The sequence below is a fragment of the Lissotriton helveticus genome, chromosome 1_2 (genome assembly GCF_964261635.1).
Source record: "Lissotriton helveticus chromosome 1_2, aLisHel1.1, whole genome shotgun sequence".
Taxonomy (NCBI): Eukaryota; Metazoa; Chordata; class Amphibia; order Caudata; family Salamandridae; genus Lissotriton; species Lissotriton helveticus.
The window spans coordinates 325,386,671-325,401,873 of NC_136058.1; the positions used below are offsets into that span (position 1 = coordinate 325,386,671).

The following is a 15,203-nucleotide window of genomic DNA, read 5'->3' on the forward strand; positions in this document are numbered from 1 at the left end:
AAAGGGAATGGACTATGAAACCAATTGACAATGTTGTTATACTGTTTGGTGCTTTCTTGTATTGCACTGAAGAAATGGCGTATAAAACTTGGCAGTGGAGCAGTCAATCTATTTCTCATTTCACCTGTGTCTTCAGTCTTACATATATTCCACCTCTTCTCTGTGCATGCAAAGTATGTGTTTGTTTGAAGCACTTCATTTTTGTGCAACGTAGGAACTATTTAATTTCTCCTTAAAAGCTCTGCCTACGTGCAAGATGTACGAACTATCATTGCAGTTGCAAGAAGGCTGGTCTGAAGAATCAGGCCATTTGCAAATGCAAAATGGCTTTTTCTGATGTATTAAATGGAAGGTATTCGAAAGGGGTGTTTGGGTGTACCTTCCAAATACCGAATTGTAGTGGTACGTAGAAATGTTTTTCCACCATAATTTGGCCAAAACAATCATACTTCATCACCATCTCCGTGATTGTGGTAACAAATCCTCAAATGATAAGGTGTCCCGTAAAAACCTCTACCCCTTTAAGAATGTTTCAAAACAATCATTGTATGTAGAGGCATTGGTCCTATGTACCACTGCCTATTCAAATAAAATAACAATGAAACAAATAAATCTGTTTTTTAAATGATCCAGTTTTCCTTTAATAAATAATGTTAAGGACTACTTCTCCTGTTCCACCGTTTCAAGGTTGTACTTTCTGGCACAACTTAGTATGATCCTCACACTCTTTCAATATGTACTGATATTTTGTCATTCTGATTTTACTGAAAAGCTGGGGATATAGCTCAGTGGTAGAGCAATTGACTGCAGATCAAGAGGTCCCTGGTTCAAATTTGGTTGTCCCCTTTCCCTATTTTGATTCTGTTGTTTGTAATTTGGACTTTTCATCAATTCCATTTGGATTATCTTTGACAGAGTCAGTGTTCCCTTGGATATTGCACTTTAATAGCATTTCAGTGTTTCCTGCTCAAAACCTGTAAGTAAATGCAGTTTTTAACACTCGGCTTGGTATTCCCTTTGGGAAATTTCTGAAACATCATTGATCAATTTTGGAATTCGGCTCTTCCTTTCACAGCACTAAACAAAGGGAATGGACTATGAAACCAATTGACAATGTTGTTATACTGTTTGGTGCTTTCTTGTATTGCACTGAAGAAATGGCGTATAAAACTTGGCAGCGGAGCAGTCAATCTATTTCTCATTTCACCTGTGTCTTCAGTCTTACATATATTCCACCTCTTCTCTGTGCATGCAAAGTATGTGTTTGTTTGAAGCACTTCATTTTTGTGCAACGTAGGAACTATTTAATTTCTCCTTAAAAGCTCTGCCTACGTGCAAGATGTACGAACTATCATTGCAGTTGCAAGAAGGCTGGTCTGAAGAATCAGGCCATTTGCAAATGCAAAATGGCTTTTTCTGATGTATTAAATGGAAGGTATTCGAAAGGGGTGTTTGGGTGTACCTTCCAAATACTGAATTGTAGTGGTACGTAGAAATGTTTTTCCACCATAATTTGGCCCAAAACAATCATACTTCATCACCATCTCACTGATTGTGGTAACCAATCCTCAAATGATAAGGTGTCCCGTAAAAACCTCTTCCCCTTTAAGAATGTTTCAAACCAATCATTGTATGTAGAGGCATTGGTCCTATTCAAATAAAATAACAATGAAACAAATATCTGTTTTTTAAATGATCCAGTTTTCCTTTAATAAATAATATTAAGGACTATTTCTCCTGTTCCACAGTTTCAAGGTTGTACTTTCCGGAACAACTTAGTATGATCCACTCACTCTTTCATGATGTACTGATATTTTGTAATTCTGATTTTACTGTAAAGCTGGGGATATAGCTCAGTGGTAGAGCATTTGACTGCAGATCAAGAGGTCCCTGGTTCAAATCCGGGTGTCCCCTCACCCTATTTTGATTCTGTTGTTTGTAATTGGGACTTTTCATCAATTCCATTTGGATCATCTTTGACAGAGTCAGTGTTCCCTTGGATATTGCACTTTAATAGCATTTCAGTGTTTCCTGCTCAAAACCTGTGAGTAAATGCAGTTTTTAACACTCGGCTTGGTATTCCCTTTGGGAAATTTCTGTAACATCATTGATCAATTTTGAATGTCAATCTATTTCTCATTTCACCTGTGTCTTCAGTCTTACATATATTCCACCTCTTCTCTGTGCATGCAAAGTATGTGTTTGTTTGAAGCACTTCATTTTTGTGCAACGTAGGAACTATTTAATTTCTCCTTAAAAGCTCTGCCTACGTGCAAGATGTACGAACTATCATTGCAGTTGCAAGAAGGCTGGTCTGAAGAATCAGGCCATTTGCAAACGCAAAATGGCTTTTTCTGATGTATTAAATGGAAGGTATTCAAAAGGGGTGTTTGGGTGTACCTTCCAAATACTGAATTGTAGTGGTACGTAGAAATGTTTTTCCACCATAATTTGGCCCAAAACAATCATACTTCATCACCATCTCCGTGATTGTGGTAACCAATCCTCAAATGATAAGGTGTCCCGTAAAAACCTCTTCCACTTTAAGAATGTTTCAAAACAATCATTGTATGTAGAGGCATTGGTCCTATGTACCACTGCCTATTCAAATAAAATAACAATTAAACAAATAAATCTGTTTTTAAATGATCCAGTTTTCCTTTAATAAATAATATTAAGGACTACTTCTCCTGTTCCACAGTTTCAAGGTTGTACTTTCTGGCACAACTTAGTATGATCCTCACACTCTTTCATGATGTACTGATATTTTGTCATTCTTACTTTACAGAAAAGCTGGGGATATAGCTCAGTGGTAGAGCATTTGACTGCAAATCAAGAGGTCCCTGGTTCAAATCCGGGTGTTCCCTCACCCTATTTTGATTCGGTTGTTTGTAATTGGGACTTTTCATCAATTCCATTTGGATCATCTTTGACTGAGTCAGTGTTCCCTTGGATATTGCACTTTAATAGCATTTCAGTGTTTCCTGCTCAAAGCCTGTGAGTAAATGCAGTTTTTAACACTCGGCTTGGTATTCCCTTTGGGAAATTTCTGAAACATTGATCAATTTTGGAATTCGGCTCTTCCTTTCACAGCACTAAACAAAGGGAGTGGACTATGAAACCAATTGACAACTTTGTTATACTGTTTGGTGCTTTCTTGTATTGCACTGAAGAAATGACGTATAAAACTTGGCAGCGAAGCAGTCAATTTATTTCTCATTTCACCTTTGTCTTCAGTCTTACATATATTCCACTTCTTCTCTGTGCATGCAAAGTATGTGTTTGTTTGAAGCACTTCACTTTTTGTGCAACCTAGGAACTATTTAATTTCTCCTTAAAAGCTCTGCCTACATGCAAGATGTACGAACTATCTTTGCAGTTGCAAGAAGGCTGATCTGAAGAATCAGGCCATTTGCAAATGCAAAATGGCTTTTTCTGATGTATTAAATGGAAGGTATTCGAAAGGGGTGTTTGTGTGTACCTTCCAAATACCGAATTGTAGTGGTACGTACAAATGTTTTTCCACCATAATTTGGCCCAAATCAATCATACTTCATCACCATCTCAGTGACTGTGGTAACCAATCCTCAAATGATAAGTTGTCCTGTAAAAACCTCTTCCCCTTTAAAAATGTTTCAAAACAATCATTGTATGTAGAGGCATTGGTCCAATGTACGACTGCCTATTCAAATAAAATAACAATGAAACAAATATCTGTTTTTTAAATGATCCAGTTTTCCTTTATTAAATAATATTAAGGACTACTTCTCCTGTTCCACAGTTTCAAGGTTGTACTTTCTGGCACAACTTAGTATGATCCTCACACTCTTTCATGATGTACTGATATTTTGTCATTCTGATTTTACTGAAAAGCTGGGGATATAGCTCAGTGGTAGATCATTTGTCTGCAGATCAAGAGGTCCCTGGTTCAAATCCGGGTGTCCTCTCACCCTATTTTGATTCTGTTGTTTGTAATTGGGACTTTTCATCAATTGTATTTGGATCATCTTTGACAGAGTCAGTTTTCCCTTGGATATTGCACTTTAATAGCATTTCAGTGTTTCCTGCTCAAAACCTGTGAGTAAATGCAGTTTTTAACACTCGGTTTGGTATTCCCTTTGGGAAATTTCTGAAACATCATTGATCAATTTTGGAATTCGGCTCTTCTTTTCACAGCACTAAACAAAGGGAATGGACTATGAAACCAATTGACAACTTTGTTATACTGTTTGGTGCTTTCTTGTATTACACTGAAGAAATGGCGTATAAAACTTGGCAGCGAAGCAGTCAATCTATTTCTCATTTCACCTGTGTCTTCAGTCTTACATATATTCCACCTCTTCTCTGTGCATGCAAAGTATGTGTTTGTTTGAAGCACTTCATTTTTGTGCAACGTAGGAACTATTTAATTTCTCCTTAAAAGCTCTGCCTACGTGCAAGATGTACGAACTATCATTGCAGTTGCAAGAAGGCTGGTCTGAAGAATCAGGCCATTTGCAAACGCAAAATGACTTTTTCTGATGTATTAAATGGAAGGTATTCGAAAGGGGTGTTTGGGTGTACCTTCCAAATACCGAATTGTAGTGGTACGTAGAAATGTTTTTCCACCATAATTTGGCCAAAACAATCATACTTCATCACCATCTCCGTGATTGTGGTAACAAATCCTCAAATGATAAGGTGTCTCGTAAAAACCTCTACCCCTTTAAGAATGTTTCAAAACAATCATTGTATGTAGAGGCATTGGTCCTATGTACCACTGCCTATTCAAATAAAATAACAATGAAACAAATAAATCTGTTTTTTAAATGATCCAGTTTTCCTTTAATAAATAATGTTAAGGACTACTTCTCCTGTTCCACCGTTTCAAGGTTGTACTTTCTGGCACAACTTAGTATGATCCTCACACTCTTTAAATATATACTGATATTTTGTCATTCTGATTTTACTGCAAAGCTGGGGATATAGCTCAGTGGTAGAGCATTTGACTGCAGATCAAGAGGTCCCTGGTTCAAATCCGGTTGTCCCCTTACCTTATTTTGATTCTGTTGTTTGTAATTTGGACTTTTCATCAATTCCATTTGGATTATCTTTGACAGAGTCAGTGTTCCCTTGGATATTGCACTTTAATAGCATTTCAGAGTTTCCTGCTCAAAACCTGTAAGTAAATGCAGTTTTTAACACTCGGCTTGGTATTCCCTTTGGGAAATTTCTGAAACATCATTGATCAATTTTGGAATTCGGCTCTTCCTTTCACAGCACTAAACAAAGGGAATGGACTATGAAACCAATTGACAATGTTGTTATACTGTTTGGTGCTTTCTTGTATTGCACTGAAGAAATGGCGTATAAAACTTGGCAGCGGAGCAGTCAATCTATTTCTCATTTCACTTGTGTCTTCAGTCTTACATATATTCCACCTCTTCTCTGTGCATGCAAAGTATGTGTTTGTTTGAAGCACTTCATTTTTGTGCAACGTAGGAACTATTTAATTTCTCCTTAAAAGCTCTGCCTACGTGCAAGATGTACGAACTATCATTGCAGTTGCAAGAAGGCTGGTCTGAAGAATCAGGCCATTTGCAAACGCAAAATGGCTTTTTCTGATGTATTAAATGGAAGGTATTCGAAAGGGGTGTTTGGGTGTACCTTCCAAATACTGAATTGTAGTGGTACGTAGAAATGTTTTTCCACCATAATTTGGCCCAAAACAATCATACTTCATCACCATCTCACTGATTGTGGTAACCAATCCTCAAATGATAAGGTGTCCCGTAAAAACCTCTTCCCCTTTAAGAATGTTTCAAACCAATCATTGTATGTAGAGGCATTGGTCCTATGTACCACTGCCTATTCAAATAAAATAACAATGAAACAAATATCTGTTTTTTAAATGATCCAGTTTTCCTTTAATAAATAATATTAAGGACTATTTCTCCTGTTCCACAGTTTCAAGGTTGTACTTTCCGGAACAACTTATTATGATCCACTCACTCTTTCATGATGTACTGATATTTTGTCATTCTGATTTGACTGTAAAGCTGGGGATATAGCTCAGTGGTAGAGCATTTAACTGCAGATCAAGAGGTCCCTGGTTCAAATCCGGGTGTCCCCTCACCCTATTTTGATTCTGTTGTTTGTAATTGGGACTTTTCATCAATTCCATTTGGATCATCTTTGACAGAGTCAGTGTTCCCTTGGATATTGCACTTTAATAGCATTTCAGTGTTTCCTGCTCAAAACCTGTGAGTAAATGCAGTTTTTAACACTCGGCTTGGTATTCCCTTTGGGAAATTTCTGTAACATCATTGATCAATTTTGGAATTCGGCTCTTCCTTTCACAGCACTAAACAAAGGGAATGGACTATGAAACCAATTGACAACTTTGTTATACTGTTTGGTGCTTTCTTGTATTGCACTGAAGAAATGGCGTATAAAACTTGGCAGCGAAGCAGTCAATCTATTTCTCATTTCACCTCTGTATTCAGTCTTAGATATATTTCACCTCTTCTCTGTGCATGCAAAGTATGTGTTTGTTTGAAGCACTTCATTTTTGTGAAACGTAGGAACTATTTAATTTCTCCTGAAAAGCTCTGCCTACTTGCAAGATGTACGAACTATCATTGCAGTTGCAAGAAGGCTGATCTGAAGAATCAGGCCATTTGCAAACGCAAAATGGCTTTTTCTGATGTATTAAATGGAAGGTATTCGAAAGGGGTGTTTGGGTGTACCTTCCAAATTCCGAATTGTAGTGGTACGTAGAAATGTTTTTCCACCATAATTTGGCCAAAACAATCATACTTCATCACCATCTCCGTGATTGTGGTAACCAATTCTCAAATGATTAGGTGTCCCGTAAAAACCTCTTCCCCTTTAAGAATGTTTCAAAACAATCATTGTATGTAGAGGCATTGGTCCTATGTACCACTGCCTATTCAAATAAAATAACAATGAAACAAATAAATCTGTTTTTAAATGATCCAGTTTTCCTTTAATAAATAATATTAAGGACTACTTCTCCTGTTCCACAGTTTCAAGGTTGTACTTTCTGGCACAACTTAGTATGATCCTCACACTCTTTCATGATGTACTGATATTTTGTCATTCTGATTTTACTGAAAAGCTGGGGATATAGCTGAGTGGTAGAGCATTTGACTGCAGATCAAGAGGTCCCTGGTTCTAATCCGGGTGTACGCTCACCCTATTTTGATTCTGTTGTTTGTAATTGGGACGTTTCATCAATTCCATTTGGATCATCTTTGACAGAGTCAGTGTTCCCTTGGATATTAATAGCATTTCAGTGTTTCCTGCTCAAAGCCTGTGAGTAAATGCAGTTTTTAACACTCGGCTTGGTATTCCCTTTGGGAAATTTCTGAAACATTGATCAATTTTGGAATTCGGCTCTTCCTTTCACAGCACTAAACAAAGGGAGTGGACTATGAAACCAATTGACAACTTTGTTATACTGTTTGGTGCTTTCTTGTATTGCACTGAAGAAATGACGTATAAAACTTGGCAGCGAAGCAGTCAATCTATTTCTCATTTCACCTTTGTCTTCAGTCTTACATATATTCCACCTCATCTCTGTGCATGCAAAGTATGTGTTTGTTTGAAGCACTTCACTTTTTGTGCAACCTAGGAACTATTTAATTTCTCCTTAAAAGCTCTGCCTACATGCAAGATGTACGAACTATCTTTGCAGTTGCAAGAAGGCTGGTCTGAAGAATCAGGCTATTTGCAAACGCAAAGTGGCTTTTTCTGATGTATTAAATGGAAGGTATTCGAAAGGGGTGTTTGTGTGTACCTTCCAAATACCGAATTGTAGTGGTACGTACAAATGTTTTTCCACCATAATTTGGCCCAAATCAATCATACTTCATCACCATCTCAGTGACTGTGGTAACCAATCCTCAAATGATAAGTTGTCCCGTAAAAACCTCTTCCCCTTAAAAAATGTTTCAAAACAATCATTGTATGTAGAGGCATTGGTCCAATGTACGACTGCCTATTCAAATAAAATAACAATGAAACAAATATCTGTTTTTTAAATGATCCAGTTTTCCTTTATTAAATAATAATAAGGACTACTTTTCCTGTTCCACAGTTTCAAGGTTGTACTTTCTGGCACAACTTAGTATGATCCTCACACTCTTTCATGATGTACTGATATTTTGTCATTCTTATTTTACTGAAAATCTGGGGATATAGCTCAGTGGTAGAGCATTTGACTGCAGATCAAGAGGTCCCTGGTTCAAATCCTGGTGTCCCCTCACCCTATTTTGATTCTGTTGTTTGTAATTGGGACTTTTCATCAATTCCATTTGGATCATCTTTGGCTGAGTCAGTGTTCCCTTGGATATTGCACTTTAATAGCATTTCAGTGTTTCCTGCTCAAAGCCTGTGAGTAAATGCAGTTTTTAACACTCGGCTTGGTATTCCCTTTGGGAAATTTCTGAAACATTGATCAATTTTGGAATTTGGCTCTTCCTTTCACAGCACTAAACAAAGGGAATGGACTATGAAACCAATTGACAACTTTGTTATACTGTTTGGTGCTTTCTTGTATTGCACTGAAGAAATGTGTATAAAACTTGGCAGCGAAGCAGTCAATCTATTTCTCATTTCACCTTTGTCTTCAGTCTTACACATATTCCACCTCTTCTCTATGCATGCAAAGTATGTGTTTGTTTGAAGCACTTCACTTTTTGTGCAACCTAGGAACTATTTAATTTCTCCTTAAAAGCTCTGCCTACGTGCAAGATGTACGAACTATCTTTGCAGTTGCAAGAAGGCTGGTCTGAAGAATCAGGCTATTTGCAAACGCAAAGTGGCTTTTTCTGATGTATTAAATGGAAGGTATTCGAAAGGGGTGTTTGGGTGTACCTTCCAAATACCGAATTGTAGTGGTACGTAGAAATGTTTTTCCACCATAATTTGGCCAAAACAATCATACTTCATCACCATCTCCGTGATTGTGGTAACAAATCCTCAAATGATAAGGTGTCCCGTAAAAACCTCTACCCCTTTAAGAATGTTTCAAAACAATCATTGTATGTAGAGGCATTGGTCCTGTGTACCACTGCCTATTCAAATAAAATAACAATGAAACAAATAAATCTGTTTTTTAAATGATCCAGTTTTCCTTTAATAAATAATGTTAAGGACTACTTCTCCTGTTCCACCGTTTCAAGGTTGTACTTTCTGGCACAACTTAGTATGATCCGCACACTCTTTCAATATGTACTGATATTTTGTCATTCTGATTTTACTGAAAAGCTGGGGATATAGCTCAGTGGTAGAGCATTTGACTGCAGATCAAGATGTCCCTGGTTCTAATCCGGTTGTCCCCTTACCCTATTTTGATTCTGTTGTTTGTAATTTGGACTTTTCATCAATTCCATTTGGATTATCTTTGACAGAGTCAGTGTTCCCTTGGATATTGCACTTTAATAGCATTTCAGTGTTTCCTGCTCAAAACCTGTGAGTAAATGCAGTTTTTAACACTCGGCTTGGTATTCCCTTTGGGAAATTTCTGAAACATCAGTGATCGATTTTGGAATTCGGCTCTTCCTTTCACAGCACTAAACAAAGGGAATGGACTATGAAACCAATTGACAATGTTGTTATACTGTTTGGTGCTTTCTTGTATTGCACTGAAGAAATGGCTTATAAAACTTGGCAGCGGAGCAGTCAATCTATTTCTCATTTCACCTGTGTCTTCAGTCTTACATATATTCCACCTCTTCTCTGTGCATGCAAAGTATGTGTTTGTTTGAAGCACTTCATTTTTGTGCAACGTGGGAACTATTTAATTTCTCCTGAAAAGCTCTGCCTACGTGCAAGATGTACGAACTATCATTGCAGTTGCAAGAAGGCTGGTCTGAAGAATCAGGCCATTTGCAAACGCAAAATGGCTTTTTCTGATGTATTAAATGGAAGGTATTCGAAAGGGGTGTTTGGGTGTACCTTCCAAATACTGAATTGTAGTGGTACGTAGAAATGTTTTTCCACCATAATTTGGCCCAAAACAATCATACTTCATCACCATCTCACTAATTGTGGTAACCAATGCTCAAATGATAAGGTGTCCCGTAAAAACCTCTTCCCCTTTAAGAATGTTTCAAAACAATCATTGTATGTAGATGCATTGGTCCTATGTACCACTGCCTATTCAAATAAAATAACAATGAAACAAATATCTGTTTTTTAAATGATCCAGTTTTCCTTTAATAAATAATATTAAGGACTATTTCTCCTGTTCCACAGTTTCAAGGTTGTACTTTCCGGAACAACTTAGTATGATCCACTCACTCTTTTTTATGATGTACTGATATTTTGTCATTCTGATTTTACTGTAAAGCTGGGGATATAGCTCAGTGGTAGAGCATTTGACTGCAGATCAAGAGGTCCCTGGTTCAAATCCAGGTGTCCCCTCACCCTATTTTGATTCTGTTGTTTGTAATTGGGAAGTTTCATCAATTCCATTTGGATCATCTTTGACAGAGTCAGTGTTCCCTTGGATATTGCACTTTAATAGCATTTCAGTGTTTCCTGCTCAAAACCTGTGAGTACATGCAGTTTTTAACACTCGGCTTGATATTCCCTTTGAGAAATTTCTGTAACATCATTGATCAATTTTGGAATTCGGCTCTTCCTTTCACAGCACTAAACAAAGGGAATGGACTATGAAACCAATTGACAACTTTGTTATACTGTTTGGTGCTTTCTTGTATTGCACTGAAGAAATGGCGTATAAAACTTGGCAGCAAAGCAGTCAATCTATTTCTCATTTCACCTCTGTCTTCAGTCTTACATATATTTCACCTCTTCTCTGTGCATGCAAAGTATGTGTTTGTTTGAAGCACTTCATTTTTGTGCAACGTAGGAACTATTTAATTTCTCCTTAAAAGCTCTGCCTACTTGCAAGATGTACGAACTATCATTGCAGTTGCAAGAAGGCTGGTCTGAAGAATCAGGCCATTTGCAAACGCAAAATGGCTTTTTCTGATGTATTAAATGGAAGGTATTCGAAAGGGGTGTTTGGGTGTACCTTCCAAATACCGAATGTAGTGGTACGTAGAAATGTTTTTCCACCATAATTTGGCCAAAACAATCATACTTCATCACCATCTCCGTGATTGTGGTAACCAATCCTCAAATGATAAGGTGTCCCGTAAAAACCTCTTCCCCTTTAAGAATGTTTCAAAACAATCATTGTATGTAGAGGCATTGGTCCTATGTACCACTGCCTATTCAAATAAAATAACAATGAAACAAATAAATCTGGTTTTAAATGATCCAGTTTTCCTTTAATAAAAAATATTAACGACTACTTCTCCTGTTCCATAGTTTCAAGGTTGTACTTTCTGGCACAACTTAGTATGATCCTCACACTCTTTCATGATGTACTGATATTTTGTCATTCTTATTTTACTGAAAAGCTGGGGATATAGCTCAGTGGTTAAGCATTTGACTGCAGATCAAGAGGTCCCTGGTTCAAATCCAGGTGTCCCCTCACCCTATTTTGATTCTGTTGTTTGTAATTGGGACTTTTCATCAATTCCATTTGGATCATCTTTGACTGAGTCAGTGTTCCCTTGGATATTGCACTTTAATAGCATTTCAGTGTTTCCTGCTCAAAGCCTGTGAGTAAATGCAGTTTTTAACACTCGGCTTGGTATTCCCTTTGGGAAATTTCTGAAACATTGATCAATTTTGGAATTCGGCTCTTCCTTTCACAGCACTAAACAAAGGGAATGGACTATGAAACCAATTGACAACTTTGTTATACTGTTTGGTGCTTTCTTGTATTGCACTGAAGAAATGGCGTATAAAACTTGGCAGCGAAGCAGTCAATCTATTTCTCATTTCACCTTTGTCTTCAGTCTTACATATATTCCACCTCTTCTCTGTGCATACAAAGTATGTGTTTGTTTGAAGCACTTCACTTTTTGTGCAACCTAGGAACTATTTAATTTCTCCTTAAAAGCTCTGCCTACGTGCAAGATGTACGAACTATCTTTGCAGTTGCAAGAAGGCTTTTCTGAAGAATCGGGCTATTTGCAAACGCAAAGTGGCTTTTTCTGATGTATTAAATGGAAGGTATTCGAAAGGGGTGTTTGGGTGTACCTTCCAAATACCGAATTGTAGTGGTACGTAGAAATGTTTTTCCACCATAATTTGGCCAAAACAATCATACTTCATCACCATCTCCGTGATTGTGGTAACAAATCCTCAAATGATAAGGTGTCCCGTAAAAACCTCTACCCCTTTAAGAATGTTTCAAAACAATCATTGTATGTAGAGGCATTGGTCCTATGTACCACTGCCTATTCAAATAAAATAACAATGAAACAAATAAATCTGTTTTTTAAAAGATCCAGTTTTCCTTTAATAAATAATGTTAAGGACTACTTCTCCTGTTCCACCGTTTCAAGGTTGTACTTTCTGGCACAACTTAGTATGATCCTCACACTCTTTCAATATGTACTGATATTTTGTCATTCTGATTTTACTGAAAAGCTGGGGATATAGCTCAGTGGTAGAGCATTTGACTGCAGATCAAGAGGTCCCTGGTTCAAATCCGGTTGTCCCCTTACCCTATTTTGATTCTGTTGTTTGTAATTTGGACTTTTCATCAATTCCATTTGGATTATCTTTGACAGAGTCAGTGTTTCCTTGGATATTGCACTTTAATAGCATTTCAGTGTTTCCTGCTCAAAACCTGTGAGTAAATGCAGTTTTTTAACACTCGGCTTGGTATTCCCTTTGGGAAATTTCTGAAACATCATTGATCAATTTTGGAATTCGGCTCTTCCTTTCACAGCACTAAACAAAGGGAATGGACTATGAAACCAATTGACAATGTTGTTATACTGTTTGATGCTTTCTTGTATTGCACTGAAGAAATGGCGTATAAAACTTGGCAGCGGAGCAGTCAATCTATTTCTCATTTCACCTGTGTCTTCAGTCTTACATATATTCCACCTCTTCTCTGTGCATGCAAAGTATGTGTTTGTTTGAAGCACTTCATTTTTGTGCAACGTAGGAACTATTTAATTTCTCCTTAAAAGCTCTGCCTACGTGCAAGATGTACGAACTATCATTGCAGTTGCAAGAAGGCTGGTCTGAAGAATCAGGCCATTTGCAAACGCAAAATGGCTTTTTCTGATGTATTAAATGGAAGGTATTCGAAAGAGGTGTTTGGGTGTACCTTCCAAATACTGAATTGTAGTGGTACGTAGAAATGTTTTTCCACAATAATTTGGCCCAAAACAATCATACTTCATCACCATCTCACTAATTGTGGTAACCAATCCTCAAATGATAAGGTGTCCCGTAAAAACCTCTTCCCCTTTAAGAATGTTTCAAAACAATCATTGTATGTAGAGGCATTGGTCCTATGTACCACTGCCTATTCAAATAAAATAACAATGAAACAAATATCTGTTTTTTTAAATGATCCAGTTTTCCTTTAATAAATAATATTAAGGACTATTTCTCCTGTTCCACAGTTTCAAGGTTGTACTTTCCTGAACAACTTAGTATGATCCACTCACTCTTTCATGATGTACTGATATTTTGTCATTCTGTTTTTACTGTAAAGCTGGGGATATAGCTCAGTGGTAGAGCATTTGACTGCAGATCAAGAGGTCCCTGGTTCAAATCCGGGTGTCCCCTCGCCCTATTTTGATTCTGTTGTTTGTAATTGCGACTTTTCATCAATTCCATTTGGATCATCTTTGACAGAGTCGGTGTTCCCTTGGATATTGCACTTTAATAGCATTTCAGTGTTTCCTGCTCAAAACCTGTGAGTAAATGCAGTTTTTAACACTCGGCTTGGTATTCCCTTTGGGAAATTTCTGTAACATCATTGATCAATTTTGGAATTCGGCTCTTCCTTTCACAGCACTAAACAAAGGGAATGGACTATGAAACCAATTGACAACTTTGTTATACTGTTTGGTGCTTTCTTGTATTGCACTAAAGAAATGGCGTATAAAACTTGGCAGCGAAGCAGTCAATCTATTTCTCATTTCACCTGTGTCTTCAGTCTTACATATATTCCACCTCTTCTCTGTGCATGCAAATTATGTGTTTGTTTGAAGCACTTCATTTTTGTGCAACCTAGGAACTATTTAATTTCTCCTTAAAAGCTCTGCCTACGTGCAAGATGTACGAACTATCATTGCAGTTGCAAGAAGGCTGGTCTGAAGAATCAGGCCATTTGCAAACGCAAAATGGCTTTTTCTAATGTATTAAATGGAAGGTATTCGAAAGGGGTGTTTGGGTGTACCTTCCAAATACCGAATTGTAGTGGTACGTAGAAATGTTTTTCCACCATAATTTGGCCAAAACAATCATACTTCATCACCATCTCCGTGATTGTGGTAACCAATCCTCAAATGATAAGGTGTCCCGTAAAAACCTCTTCCACTTTAAGAATGTTTCAAAACAATCATTGTATGTAGAGGCATTGGTCCTATGTACCACTGCCTATTCAAATAAAATAACAATGAAACAAAGAAATCTGTTTTTAAATGATCCAGTTTTCCTTTAATAAATAATATTAAGGACTACTTCTCCTGTTCCACAGTTTCGAGGTTGTACTTTCTGGCACAACTTAGTATGATCCTCACACTCTTTCATGATGTACTGATATTTTGTCATTCTTATTTTACTGAAAAGCTGGGGATATAGCTCAGTGGTAGAGCGTTTGACTGCAGATTAAGAGGTCCCTGGTTCAAATCCGGGTGTTCCCTCACCCTATTTTGATTCTGTTGTTTGTAATTGGGACTTTTCATCAATTCCATTTGGATCATCTTTGACTGAGTCAGTGTTCCCTTGGATATTGCACTTTAATAGCATTTCAGTGTTTCCTGCTCAAAGCCTGTGAGTAAATGCAGTTTTTAACACTGGGCTTGGTATTCCCTTTGGGAAATTTCTGAAACATCATTGATCAATTTTGGAATTCGGCTCTTCCTTTCACAGCACTAAACAAAGGGAATGGACTATGAAACCAATTGACAACTTTGTTATACTGTTTGGTGCTTTCTTGTATTACACTGAAGAAATGGCGTATAAAACTTGGCAGCGAAGCAGTCAATCTATTTCTCATTTCACCTGTGTCTTCAGTCTTACATATATTCCACCTCTTCTCTGTGCATGCAAATTATGTGTTTGTTTGAAGCACTTCATTTTTGTGC

At 37.3% G+C, this 15,203-nt stretch overlaps 9 non-coding genes across 9 annotated transcripts; all 9 read left to right on the forward strand.

Moving 5' to 3' along the window:
• Window positions 1–1,842: 1,842 nt before the first annotated feature.
• TRNAC-GCA (transfer RNA cysteine (anticodon GCA)) lies at window positions 1,843–1,914 on the forward strand. The gene has a single exon. It is a non-coding gene; the product is annotated as a tRNA-Cys (tRNA).
• Window positions 1,915–2,795: 881 nt separating this feature from the next.
• TRNAC-GCA (transfer RNA cysteine (anticodon GCA)) lies at window positions 2,796–2,867 on the forward strand. Its single transcript has one exon. It is a non-coding gene; the product is annotated as a tRNA-Cys (tRNA).
• Window positions 2,868–4,958: 2,091 nt separating this feature from the next.
• Window positions 4,959–5,030, forward strand: TRNAC-GCA (transfer RNA cysteine (anticodon GCA)). Its single transcript has one exon. It is a non-coding gene; the product is annotated as a tRNA-Cys (tRNA).
• Window positions 5,031–6,040: 1,010 nt separating this feature from the next.
• TRNAC-GCA (transfer RNA cysteine (anticodon GCA)) lies at window positions 6,041–6,112 on the forward strand. The gene has a single exon. It is a non-coding gene; the product is annotated as a tRNA-Cys (tRNA).
• Window positions 6,113–8,195: 2,083 nt separating this feature from the next.
• Window positions 8,196–8,267, forward strand: TRNAC-GCA (transfer RNA cysteine (anticodon GCA)). The gene has a single exon. It is a non-coding gene; the product is annotated as a tRNA-Cys (tRNA).
• A 2,092-nt stretch (window positions 8,268–10,359) lies between these two features.
• TRNAC-GCA (transfer RNA cysteine (anticodon GCA)) lies at window positions 10,360–10,431 on the forward strand. Its single transcript has one exon. It is a non-coding gene; the product is annotated as a tRNA-Cys (tRNA).
• A 2,090-nt stretch (window positions 10,432–12,521) lies between these two features.
• TRNAC-GCA (transfer RNA cysteine (anticodon GCA)) lies at window positions 12,522–12,593 on the forward strand. Its single transcript has one exon. It is a non-coding gene; the product is annotated as a tRNA-Cys (tRNA).
• Window positions 12,594–13,605: 1,012 nt separating this feature from the next.
• Window positions 13,606–13,677, forward strand: TRNAC-GCA (transfer RNA cysteine (anticodon GCA)). Its single transcript has one exon. It is a non-coding gene; the product is annotated as a tRNA-Cys (tRNA).
• A 1,010-nt stretch (window positions 13,678–14,687) lies between these two features.
• TRNAC-GCA (transfer RNA cysteine (anticodon GCA)) lies at window positions 14,688–14,759 on the forward strand. The gene has a single exon. It is a non-coding gene; the product is annotated as a tRNA-Cys (tRNA).
• The last annotated feature ends 444 nt before the right edge of the window (window positions 14,760–15,203 follow it).